This window comes from Plectropomus leopardus, chromosome 17 (assembly GCF_026936395.1).
Source record: "Plectropomus leopardus strain MGB_pleo_1.0 chromosome 17, ASM2693639v1, whole genome shotgun sequence".
Classification (NCBI taxonomy): Eukaryota; Metazoa; Chordata; class Actinopteri; order Perciformes; family Serranidae; genus Plectropomus; species Plectropomus leopardus.
Genome location: NC_142192.1, coordinates 711,703 through 723,774, shown reverse-complemented (window position 1 = coordinate 723,774; position 12,072 = coordinate 711,703). Strand labels below are relative to the sequence as shown.

The 12,072-nt window shown below is 38.5% G+C and overlaps 1 protein-coding gene across 14 annotated transcripts in view; it reads left to right on the top strand.

The window, feature by feature from the left end:
- LOC121957960 (protein 4.1) overlaps positions 1 to 11,504 on the top strand; it is a 147,114-nt gene extending 135,610 nt beyond the window's left edge. For 13 of the 14 annotated variants that reach the window (XM_088090386.1, XM_088090385.1, XM_088090387.1 and 10 more), the window contains one exon: positions 10,121 to 11,504. The gene's annotated coding sequence lies outside the window, so the exon portion shown is untranslated. The remainder of the gene's footprint in view (positions 1 to 10,120) is intronic. The other variant, XM_088090389.1, reaches the window with a different exon arrangement.
- Positions 11,505 to 12,072: the final 568 nt, after the last annotated feature.

Sequence of the window (12,072 nt, the reverse complement as noted above, 5' to 3'; positions counted from 1 at the left end):
TCACCAGATGTCATCACGATACTATATTCTACTGAATCTGTAGACAACAATATGATATTTGTTATCTCAAAGTCTGCCATTATTTAAAAAGTTCAGGGTATCTGTCTATATGAGCCTGTCCACACTAAACTGATGTTGGATGGAAGCTCTAAGTGTAAGGACATTAAAAACATGTAAGAGAAGATGGCATAGTGTTGACAGATCAGGGAAATCTGAAAAGACCTCATTGTTGTCAACATCAATGATAGCTGCATACAGCTGGATCTGACGAAGAAGACACAAACTAACGCAGTCAGTGCTATCTCAAGCTGCAGGTTGCAGAACTGAAACTTCTTCTGCTTGGCAAACGTTTAGGAGAGGTACAGTGGCTGAAGCCAAACCATGAAAACACAAGTGGTCCAATCCAGAACCAGTGTTTGGTTTGTCCATTCTGGACTACTGTAGAAACAACATGGCAAACTTTGTAGTCAAGGACCCTCCCCGTATGTAGATAAAAAAAAGGCTCATTCTGAGGTAGCAAGAACACTGTTGATTATAAAAAAAAAAATCTCATTTCTGCCGATAAAAGCTCCCACACACTGGATGTTTAAACACCAGAGCTAGAGGCCTAAAGGTAATGCAGAGGTGATTAACAAGGACTGGGAAACCCCCCCCCCACACACACACACACACCCAAACACCACGCCTTTTGGTTTGAAAAAATCCAAACAAAACCTGAACTATAGCAGGCACAGCTGAGGGCTTCACTGCTGTCTGCACTCAAAGGTAGTTCTAAGTAGGTATTTGACCAGTAGAGAAAGCCTGGTCTGCCCTCTGCTTCTAAGGTTTGAAATTAAATCCTGTATTGCTGGCTATATCCTGTTACTTGGAGAAAGCCACAAAGCATATAGGGCCACATTCACTGAGGCTTTTGCACCAGATGTGACACATTCTGCCCAAACGCTGCTGTGTTTATCAAGCAGATGCAGCTGGCTGGAGTCACAGTTTTAGTGTCTTTTTATTTTAAGTTCACCGCCTCTCTGAAGATCAAGCATGAATATAAAGCACAAACAGACTTTAGCCAACAGGAGCCACATGGTTTGTCAGGACGTTTAGAGAGTGTCAGGCTGCTCTGGCTGCATTAAGCTCAGTTTGAACATTTCCAGTCTATCCACCTGCTCTGCTCCGAGCTGCAGCTTCATGCTTGGTCCCCAGCTCTGATACTTCCTAATGTGTTAGTGTTAACTACACTTAAGATTATTGTGTCATGATTTTAAAGTAATATTTTAAGTTGAAAAACGTTTTGTCTGGCAGAGCTGAACCAACTGGAATACAGATTATTACATTATTTATGAGATGAGTGATCTTACAGAAGTCCAGCTGCTGGCCTGTCAGCTGTGTGCTGTGTGGTGGAGGTTCAGTACCAGGCTCCATCCAGGAGCTGACTGCTGAAAGAGCTACTGTGTTGGTGAAATGGAGGCCGTACACACAGGTTAATGTTTCACATTCATGAAAACTGCAGTGCACGTTTGGGCACCCCCACTTTCTTAAAAAATCTGTCTGGTAACTTTGCTCAAGTGTGTTTCAACATGAAACAAGTTTCCCTGCTCTGCATGAGCTTTGTTCATAATGCTGCTCATGTGGCGTTATCGTGGCCATGTTTATGTGATTTTAAAGGTCCAGGCTGGGAGCCATTTATCCGGCTGACAGGCTGGTATGTAAACACAGCAGCCCCACGTGTGGGTGCAGAGAAGGGCTGAAACCCTCGATGCTGTCTGACCAACCAGGCAAGCATGGTGATGAGGACAGCCAACAAACATCTGCTAAAGCAAAAGTAGGAGAAGTATGCATTTAATGAGGGGAATCTTTGGCAATGACTGACATATGACGAGTTGTAAATCATATTGCCCGAGAATACACTTTTTATTGACATGCTCATAATTATTCTCTCGAATTGACTATGTACTGTAATCACAATCTATGGTAGAGAATGTGATTGACAGTAAAATACTAATACTAATAAAATACTAGAATAGAGAATAGATAAATGATTATATAAATATTAGGTCAGTACCCTCTATACGAACAGTATGGGAAGCATTCAAAGCAACCTGCATAGGTCGGATAATATGTTATGCCACGGCCAAAAAGAAATGATATAATGATGAAGAAGCAAGTTATTATTAGAGCTGAAGAAATCAGAATCACAACATATGCAGTTCCCTAATGATTTGAAACTCAAACATGCATTGATGATTTGCAAGGCAGAACCAAATTCAATTATACACGAGGAGACAGCATTTGCACTGCTCAAACTCTGCCGTAAGTACTTTGAAAATGGAGATAAAGCAGGCAAAATGTTAGCCTCAAAGTTACGAAAACTGCAAAATCGTCAGTCAATACCATTTATACGTGATGACAGTTCTGCTAGAGTCATTTATGAGCAACTAGTCAATCCATGCCATTGAATATGTGCCAAGCCACTATTTCTTTGCTGCCCAAACCTGGTCAAGATCATTCCAATTGGACTAATTTACGCCCTATTAGTTTGTTAAATAATGATTATAAGCTATTTGCTAAAATCCTTGCTATGCGTATAAAGGCAGTCATCTCCTTATTGATACACCTTGATCAAGGCGAGGCGTCCTTCCTGTTGACAGTAGATGGCTCAGTTAGTATCATAGTTCAATGACTTGAATGACTTGTTGATGTGATAAGGGCTGCAGCCTGACCACAACTGTGAAATCTGGGGCCAATCGGTTGATGCAAAGTGAAGTTACAACAACTTCCTCTTTGGCGGCAACCACTGGGTCTCCATGGCAATACCGTTCATGGTAAATCTATACTTCAGAGGGAAGGAAGTCAATCGGATAAAATCTCTAGGAGCAGTCCATTAAAGAAGAAAGCATGTATATACATATATATATATATATATATATATATATATATATATATGTGTGTGTGTGTGTGTGTAAAATATTCTGTGGGTCTTGAAAGATGACTCCAAATGGCCAGAAAAGCTGGCACAAGCCACTTTCTATTATGAAATAGGGCTGGCTTTCAATGAGTTAAGGTCTTAAAGGTTTTGTCACCAGATTTGAAGTCAATTGGATAAAATCTGTAGGAGCAGTCCATCAAAGAAAAAAGCATGTAATTTCCGTGACATTTCTTGTTGCCAGTAGGGGGCGCTATAAATAATGGTAACACTTGTCATGTAGATGTGTTCAGGGCAAGACTGTCATCAAACATGTGAAGTTTGGTGCAGATTGGACCATGTCCCTCACTTATAAACTACTTCCTGGTTAATGGCAAGAAATGGAAATGTTTTGCCCAGTAATGGCCACATGGTGTGACGAAAACTCACAAATGTAATAACTTTTGATGTCCAGGGCCTTCTGAGAGGATGTTTAGATTTTGAAGTCAATCGGATGAAATCTGTAGGAGAAGATCGGAAAATTGTGACCCCTGAAAATGGCCAAAATACGCCAAAATTGCACATTCAATTCAAAATGGCCAACTTCCTGTTGGGTTTAGGGTATGGGTCCAAGAAGCTTTTTTGTAGGTCTTGGGCTGTTACACACGCCTCCCAGGTTTTGCAGCTCTAGGTGTAATGTACCACAGGGGCTGCTTCGTTGAAATCTGTAGGGGGTGCTACAGAGCCATTTTGGCACAGTGCAAAAAGAATTACATCACATATCACATTTTAGGACTTCTGATGTGTGTGCTAAGTTTGGTGGGTTTTGGTGCATGCTTTGCCCCTCACAAAGTGCTTCCAGTTTTATGGCGAATAATGTGTAACTTTACTAATCTTTACAGTATTCTAATTGAATATGAGGTTAATTGAGTTAACCTGCTACAAGGGAAAAATCAAAGAGTAAAAAAAGTAACTTCCTGCTACCAATAGGTGGCGCTATGAGTAAGATTCAAAATTGCACTACAGATGTCTACAGGCCTGGACATCAAATCTGTGAAATTTTGTAAAGATCTGACCATCTGAGGCCAAGTTACAATCATTTTTGATGTCATGTCGAAACATGGAAATTGTCCACCCAACTACAGTAACGCCTTTCAATGAAAACTCACAATATTCATTTTCAAGCATCATCAACTTCTTAAGGATTTTTTAAAACCATTTTCAGATCAATTGAGTCAGCCTGCTAGGAGCAGGATGTCTTTGTGTAAATCTTTGCCTTTTCTGTGCCAATAGGTGGCGCTCTTATTATCACTTAAAATTGTCGTATAGATGTGTTCAGGGCGTGACTCCTATTAAACATGTGGAGTTTGGGGCAGATTGGACCATTCACAGCAGAGTTATATACCATTTACTATTTACTTCCTGGTTCATAGCAGAACATGCAAATTAGATGCCTCAGGGTCACACGGTGTGATGAAAGCTCATGAATTTGATAACTTTTGGTTTCAAAGGTTTTATGAAGGTAGCCATAACATTTGAAGTCTGATGAAAGCTCTAGGACAGGTTCTAAAAATTACAACCTCTGAAAATGACCAAAAATACACCAAAATTACAACTTCAAGTCAAAATGGAGGACTTCCTGTTGATTTTACGGTATGGCCCCAAGAGACTTTTTTGTAGGTCTTGGGGTTTTACACAAGCCTCCAAAGTTTTACAGCTCACGGTAAAAAGTGCTGCTGATAAAAAGTGGGGCTGATTCGTTGGAAATCTGTAGGGGGCGCCACTAATACATTTCCTCCCACCTATGTATGATATCATTAAATTTATAAAATTTTTTACCAGTCTGCAAAGTTTCATGAGTTTCTGAATATGTTAAAGCCCTCAAAAAGGCAATTCATTTGAGAGAATATTAATATCAATATTAATATGAATATTAATATTTATACCGAATAATTATTCGTACTGTTCGGGGCTCGGGCCCTAATAATACTAATAATAATAATAATAATAATAGGAAGAATTCCTTCAGTTTCAGTAGAGTCCTCACACCGTTCGGTGCTCGAGCCCAAATAATAAGAATTCCTTCAGTTTCAAGAGGGTCCTCCCACCGTTTGGTGCTTGGGCCCTAAAAATAACTCCTTCAGTTTTCAAGGGGGTCCTCGCACTATTCGGTGCTTGGGCCCTAATAAGAATTCCTTCAGTTTTCAAAAGGATCCTCACACCGTTTGGTGCTCAGGCCCTAATACGAATTTCTCCAGTTTCAAGAGTGTCCTCTCACTGTTCAGTGCTCGGGCCCTAATAAGAATTCCTGAATATGTATTTGCCCTCAAAAAGGCAATTCATTTGACAGAATAATAATAATAATAATAATAATAATAATAATAATAATAATAATAATAATTCCTTCAGTTTCAATAGAATCCTCCCACCGTTCGGTGCTAGGGCCCTAACAATAATTAAAGCTGCCAGCAGCGATAAATGGGCCCTCGCACCCCCCTCACCTTGGGGTAACTGCCCCCTATCTTTAATTGTAGTAAATGTTAGAAAATGCATGCAGAAAGTTTGGACCATTGAGTGAGATATTTCACACGGTGAAGTACTTCCTAAAACCACTAGGTGGCCATGGAGATAACACAAAATCTAAGTCATCCTGGTGTATATCATGTTGGGATAACACCCCTAAAAAATTTGGGGCTAATTGGTTTATGCAAACTGAAGTTAGGGCAGCTTCCTGTTTATTGGCAAATACTGCATTGCCACGGCAACAACGTTCATCAAAAACATATGATCTTCAAAAAGAGGCATCATGGAGGTCTTTAATCAGCTTTTGTTACCAGGTTTGAACTGAATTTGGTCAATCTATAAGGGAATGCACCTAAAAATCATGTGACGTCCTGTTTCCAGTAGATGGCAGTATGCCGGTAAGTCAAATGAATCAAGCAGATGTGATCAGGTTGGTACTCTCATCAAGCCTGAGAACTTTGGAGCAGATTGGACAATGTCTGACTCAGTTACTACAACTTCCTGTTTCAAGGCAAAACATCGAAGTTGTAAACATAGCCACACCCACATGGTATGATGAAAAAGTTTTTGATGTTAGATATTTCATGTGTAGTTATACTTCCTGTGGCCACTAGGTGGAGCTAGAAATCACACAAGATGTAAGTCATCTTGATCTACATAATTTGTACACCAAACCATGTAAATGTCATGTAAATCAAAATATAGTTGTGTTAAGAGGCTTACTTTCTTTTTCCAGTTGGTGGCACTGTGATTATCATGCTTAATTGACATGTTCATGTGTTCAGGACTGCACCTTCATCACACCTATAAAATTTGGGGCAAATCGGTTGATGCAAAGTAAAGTTACAACAACTTCCTGTTTGACAATGAAGACCATGTTGCCATGGCAACGATGTTTATGAAAAGGCTCTGAAATCACAAATGGGCATCGTCAAGGTCTCAACACTTTTCTTAACAAGTTTGAGCTGAATATTGTCAACCTGTAAGGAGGTGCACATAAAAATATAAAAAATATAACTCCCTGTCTCCAGTCGGTGGCGCTATGACAATAACTCAATTGAGCCATGCAGATATGTTCAGGCTGGGACTCTTATCAAGCATGAGAAGTTTGGGGCAGATTGGATGATGTTTGGCTGAGTTACAACAACATCCTGTGTCATAGTGAGACATCAAAGTTGGAAACCAAACCACGCCCACATAGTGTGACAAAAACTCTATTTTTTAAATCAGTTGTTGTGTTTACAGGTCTTAAGGTCTTAGAAATCACATTTGAAGTCAATTGGGTGGAATCTGTAGGAGATATACATCAAAGAAGAACACATCGTTTTCATGTAATTTCCTGTGGCCAGTAGGGAGCGCTATAAGACTTGGTAATGCTTGTCATGTAGATATGTTTAGGTTGGGACTGTCATCCAACATGTGAAGGTTGGTGAAGATTGGACCATGTCCCTCAGAGTTATAAACTACAAAGTTTCATGAGTTTCCATGCATGTTAAAGCCCTCTAAAAGAAAATTCATTTCAAGGAATAACAATAATAATAATAATGGTAATAATTCCAAGGATTTCAAGAGGGTCCTCGCTGTGAAGCCATTCCACTAAACCACCTGACTTACTCATCACATATTGGCTCTGCCCCTTTTCAGTGGAAACCACAAGTTGTTAAATATCTGGGAATAAACATTAGGACTCCCATAAATTAGATTTTTGATTTAAACGGTCCTCACCTCCTTAAACTGATTAGGGATGATATCAAGAGATGGCCAGGTTTACTAATTTTATTATGGGGCAGAGTAGAAATGATTAAGATGAATATTTTGCCTAGATTAGTTTTTCTTATATCAGCTATACCATTTAAATTCCCACCTTAGTGGTTCAAAGAAATTAACAAACTATTCACAGGTTTCCTCTGGAGTAATAGGAGACCCAGAATCAGCTTTAAAAGATCGCTTAGACAAAGGAAATGTGGTGGATCGGGAGTTGCCGATGTTTATTCTTATTACCTTGCTTTTAATGCCAAATTCCATTTGTTATTGGCCTACACAGGCACGAGTGGGAAAGGCAGCTGGAAATGGACTGATGAAAGCATTTTGTCTCAACATAATAAGTCTGTCTCTTTATCAGCTTTATGGTTTCACCCTAAAACAAATTCCAAAAATTGGCAACCCTTTAATTCGGTTTTCCCTTGAGGTAGTAAAATCCTTTCAAAAGCATTTATTCTTTGAGGGAGTGTCTTTATCATCATGCCCCATATGGAATAACCCCCTACTGACAGCTGGTGGTAAAACACTAAGAAACAAAACATGGTAAAGTCAAGGTATAAGCCAACAAAGGCAGATAGTGAAGGATGGTGATATAGTTCCCTTTGACAAGTAAAAAATAATTTTGGTTTAAAAGATGTTGACTTTTTGTCACATGTACAATTGAAAACAATCCTGAAGGTTACTCATTTGTTATCCACTGCCTCCTCTTCTATCAAGCACCAATGGGGGGAGGGACAATGGGGGCGGGACAATAACCTTTTGTTTATTGTCTATTGTACTTTGTATCGTACTTTGTCTGATGTTATGATTTTTTTTATTTGTAGATCTGTTTTTGTATGTATAAATGGTGTATGTGTGTTATGTCTTTTCTTGTCAAAAACTAAGGAAAAACTAATAAAAAAAATATTATTAGGAAAAAAAAAAAGAAGGAGAAGTAATAATAAGATTAGAGTTAATCCTTCGGTGCGCACGGGAGAAAAAGAGCAGAGGCCAGCTGTGCAACCTGTAGGGTCAGGCAGTGTTAAAAATGTTAAATGGAACCATTTAATCAAAGCAAATACACCACAGGACAGCAAGGTGGAGTCAGAGTAGAGCCATACAGGAGAGAAAAAGTCAAGTTAAGAGGGAGCACATTTAAACCAGAAAATGCTGCAAAATGACAGATATAATGTTTAAAAGAATAAGAAAAGAACCTGTTAGCAGTGTGTTGTTAATGTGTGTCTTGGCCGGACTTAAGATTCACAGGTTAATCCATGATTTCAGTCTCACTTGGTGTTCTTGTCTGCTCCTGTTGATTGAAGCATGGAGGCAATACATTGACATTTTAGGTTTTTATATAATTCAACATTGCTGTGATTAATATGTGGTTCAGTTTAGACACAAAAACCACTTGGTTATGGTTAGAAAAAGATTGTATCTCGGCTTAAAATCCCAGCTGGAAATGCTGCAATGTCTCGGTAAAAGCAACTAGTTTGTTGTTCATTGGCTGCAAACAGAGTTCTGCAGCTCAGCAGTTGTAATTTGCCCAGAAATCCCAACTTTCACCCATCCGCCTTCAGATATGTCTCTAAACTACTGATATGATACATATGAAACGTACAAAAAGTGGTTGTGGCTCAGAGGTGGAGTGGGTCGTCCTATAAGGTCAGCGGTTCGATCCCCAGCTCCTCTGGGCAACATGTCGAAGTATCCTTGGGAAAGATACTGAACCCAAATTGCTCCCGATGCCGCGTCATCGGACTGTGAGTGTGAGTGTGTGTGAATGATTACTGAGTAGCAGGTGGCACTTTGTATGGTAGCCTCAGCCACCAGTGTGTGTATGTGTGTGTGAATGGGTGAATGTGACATGTAGTGTTAAAGTGCTTTGAGTGGTCAATAAGACTAGATAAGCACTATACAAGTATAGTCCATTTATCATTTTACCATTTTTATGCCCAGAGTGTAGCTCTCCACTACCGTTTAATCATCCATCAAACTGCCTCTCCCAACAAACTTTGATGTTAGATTTAAATAGACTGACAAGTGCAAATTTACAATCAGAAAAAAATACATCTGAAATGAACTGTAGCGCCAACTTCTCAACTTGAGAGAGAGGAGCTGTGTAAAAAGCAGCAGTGTTAGACAATGACTGATTCATCTCTGTTGAGGGTTTAAACATTTCCCTCTGTTTTACGGCTATATCATCTTCAAAGTGTGTGTGCCCTTCTGTTGAACTGATCAGTTGTTGCATTTTGACAGCTCACATTCCATCAGCACCACACCAAAATCAGATCATATTCACCACTCTACTAATAAAACAAAAAACAACTAATCTCTGACAGAAATACAGCTTTCAATCAATACATTTTTTCAATCTCTTCTACTTATAAAAATATTAATAAAATAATAATAATTATTGTTATTATTACTATTATTATTATTATTAATATTATTATTACTGTTATTTTGTATGGCTGTAAGGCAGACATTCATGTAAGTCAGCGAGGTCCAGGAATGAAAGTGGAAGCAATTGGGGATATATAGTGAAGAGAAACAATATTTATAGTAAAATCTGAAGTGTTCTCAGAAGAGCAGTGATATGTTTCTTTTGATGTTTTTGGATTGGTTCTGTGCAAATATCTATTATACTGAATTAACCGTGTGAACAACACTGTGGCTATAATTTTTTACCTTACCGTTATTTGTTGTGAGTGCTGGTCACATCCCAAACTACTATTTGAGACTCACTATGAAGTAAACACCTGATTTTATTTAATCATTTAAATAAAATTTAAATGATTAAATATAATGATATTGATGTTATCATTTCCTGCCTCAATTTCCTCTTTATATGTAACATTTAATTATGAGGTTTGACTTCAAATCCACTTAAAATGTCTCTTCCTTCCTTTGTCTCTCCAACTGTCTCTCTCTCTATCTGCCAACCCTTTAACCACACCTTAGACCTTTCAGCAACCCCCACTCCCCCTTTCCCACCTGTGTCTCATTACACCATTTTTCCGCAGCCCCCCCAGCCATCACAAACAACTGACATGAACCATGCGACCACATCAGAGGGAATGAGCTTCAGTGAACCTGAACCTTCATGTGTTTGGCCTGAAGGAGACGGAGTCGTCAGAATATTCCTAAGAACCCTTCCAGTATTCCCCACAATCCCCTCTTGTTCCACTAAAGATTAACCACTGGACTGATGAAAAAAAAAAACTTTTTTAAAGAGAAAAAGAAAATAAAGTACAGCATTTACGGATTTATTGATCTCCAATTTATCTGGAGAGTTTCAGAAAATTTTTAAGGGCATTTGGTCTTTTAATCTGGAGATTACTGGTACTTTATTTTTCTACAGCTTTTCTTACCATCAGAATTGGTTATCAATAACTTGGAGGTCAAGTGTTTTTAACAGTGTGTTCCAAACAGCATTAACAAAGGGGTTGTGGGTAATTTTTCTTGGGACTGAACACATCGGGATTCAATGGTCCCTCTCAGATTTTGGTGCAAGTTTGGTGTCATTTCTTGTACAGTAAATATTTTATTTTCCCTCTCAATGTGAAAAAGTATTTTTTCAATTCATGTATAAATAAGATTGATTTTATCAAACCATGGGGGCAATTACTCCTCTCACCTTATTTAAAGTTGTGGCTTCATCATTTGTTGGGTGATCTTTTCATCTTTTGATTGTTTTAGTTTTTCTTGTTGTTGTTCTTGTTGTTGTAGTGCTTGTGTCACTAGAACAGGGCTTTATCAGGACCAAGGTGACAGCAGTGTACTGAAATGACCTTTTCTTTATTTATTCTCACCTCTGTCTTCTTTTTCTGTGTTCATGTTTTAGATCTCCTCAGTGCTTCATGATTTTGTATGAGAGCATTCCACTGTATAGTTTTAGTCATTTCTACTGAGCATGACTTCAGCATCAACACAGTTTCTGCATATTATTCACTTTTCAATGTTTCTACCAAATGGGCAGTGTGTACCCATCCAGAGAAAGGGATTTCAAATGAAAGTGTACTCAAACATGACAGAGGTTAATTTGAGGTAAAGCGTACCATCTGGTTGATTGCAACTGAAGCAATGGAGAAGTGAAGACAAGCACAGGATGATAATTGTCTCATGAAACTATCATCATGCTCTGTCTGAACTTTGACCTTCATGCTTATAACCCGATCAAGAAAATATTGCAGTTATTGCAACTGTCACATCAACACACTAACAAGGTCATCTGGTTAATGTAGTTAATTACATTAATTAATTACAGCAGTGTTTACCATGCAGCAAGTGAGTCACCTGGATCATGTCTGCACACATCTTAAAGAATAAATCAAGTTTAACTTGGGTCTTATTTTCATGCTTCTGCCCATCATTTCTATCAGTTACAGTATGAGAACATTTTACACAACAACAAATTGATGAGATCTGGGAATCTCAACATCACTACGACTAAGTCACATTATGTAAACCTATGTTTTAGTTGATGATACTGCAGTAACTTTCTGCTGCACTGTTGATTGCTTCTGATTGCATGGTACTGATGCATCCTTGCCAACGATTGACAAACAAGATACCACACAAGACAGCAATTCTAATGGTGGAACCTGATGTAGTAAATTACTTGAATATATGTGGTAGTTATAAACAAACTTAGATATGGATTTCTGAATAGTAAGTGCAACCCAATCCTGGTAAGTATTAAGGAATGGCAAACACCATTAGTATTCTTGAACAGTCTGTTCCTAAATACATAATCCCTTATGGTTTGAGAAGGTTTTTCTTTTTGCATGTTTGGCTTTGAAAGTGTCTGATCACGGTCATTTTTCAAAGTTCCAGGAACTAAACTCAGGAATTAGCTCAGAACTAAAAGTTTTCACTCAGACTTTTGCTGTCAGTATTGATGTCATTAGTAG